Here is a 2,652-nt window from a genome sequence, read left to right as displayed (position 1 = left end):
TAGTGGGTTCCTCGCAAGTGGTTGTCAAGGAAGCCGATAATCCCCATGATCCACTTCCTCAGGGTCTCAATAAGGTTCTTCCCCTGCCCCCCCCCCCCTCTCTCTCTCTCTCACGTCAACGTGTGTTACATGGTGTGGCGGCAGAGTGAAATAACGACCGGGCGTCACACAATGCGAATTACGTAACTGGTGGGTCGTTTAAAGCTTCCAACCCATTACAAAAGGATCAATCATAATTCTTCATCGTCATCGGTCGTCGTGTCAACAAAGTGCACACAATGCCAAACAGATGTGTAACTGGTACCTCGCTGCTCCGCAGAAGGACGAATCAGGCACAGAATCAACAAAGTGCACGTAATGCCTTACAGCACACACATCTGTAAAGCATTATGTGCAGTTTGTTGATGCGACGACTGATGAGGATGAAGAATTACGGCAGACCCCATTGTAATGGGTTTGAAGCATTTAACGTGTGTGTGTGTGTGTGTGTGTGTGTGTGTGTGTGTGTGTGTGTGTGTGTGTGTGTGTGTGTGTGTGTGTGTGTGTGTGTGTGTGTGTGTGTGTGTGTGTGTGTGTGTGTGTGTGTGTGTGTGTGTGTGTGTGTGTGTGTGTGTGTGTGTGTGTGTGTGTGTGTGTAATGTAATGTAATGTACAGAGCGAGCGAGAGAGAGAAAGAACTAGAGAGTGTGCCCGCAATGTACTGGTCGCCATTCTACGAGACCCCCCCCCCCCCACTGAAGGGAGACTTTAAAGGCCAACTCCGGCGATTTTTCGAGGTCGATGGATCTCAATGAAATTCGCTGGGTACGTTCCTTTGCACGTTTCCGTCATTTATGCCAAATTACAGGCTTGAGACATGCGCAGATTGTTTGCAAATGAAATTTAAAGATTGTCTGCAAACACCCTCCTGGCTTCCCACAATTATTGGCAACATTGCGTCTGTGACGTCAGTATTGGGAAGGCGGCGGAAGTGACGCAGCCGAGGACACCGCTAACTTCGGCGCTTCGGCCGCTACAGCGAGGGTCTGCTGTGCACAAGGCGACAGACAGCGTTGCTTTGGCCGGCGCTTCGCTGGTCGTCCCGACTGTCACAGTCTTCATACTCCGCGCCGGCGTGACCGGCATACCTTGCACGACTTCCGGTTCGTTTTTAACAACGTCTACGTCATACGTAGACAGTACACTTGGTTGGATTTCGGTTTCGGTGTTGCGCTTTTTTGCTTATTTAAAATTATTCTCCAATTTGCCGAGTATTTCTGCTATCGGGCCCGTAAGAGGAGCGTCTCAGGAACATAAGAGCACCATTACTTTGACATGGCCAAAAAATCGCCGGAGTTGGCCTTTAAGCCCTGTGATTAGGGCAGCTTCACATGATGTGGTTTAAGCCTGCTGTGGAAGAGGCGCAGAATTTACAAGAGGGAGTAGGATAACTGGAGGGATGGATGCGGTGGAGGAGGTAAGGGGAAGGAAAGGTGTGAGTGTGCAGCTGTCGCCACACATTTTCACACTTGCGCGGGGATTGGCGTATCATATGAGTGGCGGAAAGGTTAAACGTTCTAATCGGTAGTGTGTGCAAATGTCGTGGAAAAATAAAACTTATAAGACGATCCCGCGCTGAAAACGGCGCCTCCTCCGTAGCGAGTTGCGACACATCGAATGCTTGCGCTCGGGCAGTAAATCTTCGGGCACTGACATCAGGCGCCTCGTTTCCGCCAAGGCCCGGATGCGCGGGAGTCCAGATTAGTGCTACAACTTGATCGAGGCGATTGGCCAAAAGCAGGGAAAGAGCTGGCTTAGAGACGCTGCCCCTCCGAAATAATATATGGCTGCTTTCGAGTTACGACAACAGGGGAATTAGGGATTGTGAGGGCCAGGACTATTAAAGGGAACACACCGGGGCCGTGGCTGGGCCAAGACAAAACTTTATTGTGATAGCGCGGTTTAATGTAGCGTTGTGCGAGAGGGGTTAAGGGGAAGGGAAGGGGAAGAAGCAGTGGTGATAACGGTGGCTTCGGCTGGCGTGACGTCACGGATACAACATTCCGCTCCCCCTACGGTGAGTAACGGTCTGGGGGTTTGCGTTGCCGGCCCGAGCGACGCAACACCGGAGTTGAGGGCTCCCGGCGATCTCGCTCCTTGTTGGCGCTCGCCTCGGTGTTCCTCCTGCTGGGGCCCCGGCGGCCGTTTCGAGGCACCGAGAGTCGCCGGCTTCTCCCTGGTCATGCTCCAACTCCCGTGGCTTCACCTGGTCGCTGTGGCGCCGAGTGGTTTCCCCCTCCGGACCATCGGCATTCACCAGGCGGGCTCCGTCTGTCGATGTAATGCTGGCTGGAGTCCACGGCTCGCCTCGCCCAAAGTTCCTCACCCAGACTGGCTCCCCGGGCTGCCACCCATCGAGGGGGGGACGGTCAACTGGTGAGGGCGGAATGGACACTGCGTTGTCCAGCCTGGAGCGAAGATCGTAGCCCATTAGGAGTTACGCTGGTGTCCGGCCCCCGGCCTGCGGCGTCCTGCGGTACCTGTGCAAAATCCTAGCCAGGCGGGTTTTCAGTGACCCTTGTACATTCTTCTTCAATGAATACTTCACAGTCCGAACCGCCCGCTCCGCGAGCCCATTGGACTGGGGGTGATACGGTGCTGTTCGGAGGTGTA

Source organism: Rhipicephalus sanguineus, chromosome 4 (assembly GCF_013339695.2).
Source record: "Rhipicephalus sanguineus isolate Rsan-2018 chromosome 4, BIME_Rsan_1.4, whole genome shotgun sequence".
NCBI classification, from domain to species: domain Eukaryota; kingdom Metazoa; phylum Arthropoda; class Arachnida; order Ixodida; family Ixodidae; genus Rhipicephalus; species Rhipicephalus sanguineus.
The sequence above is the reverse complement of the archived record's forward strand: the minus strand, read 5'-3'. Positions refer to the sequence as shown.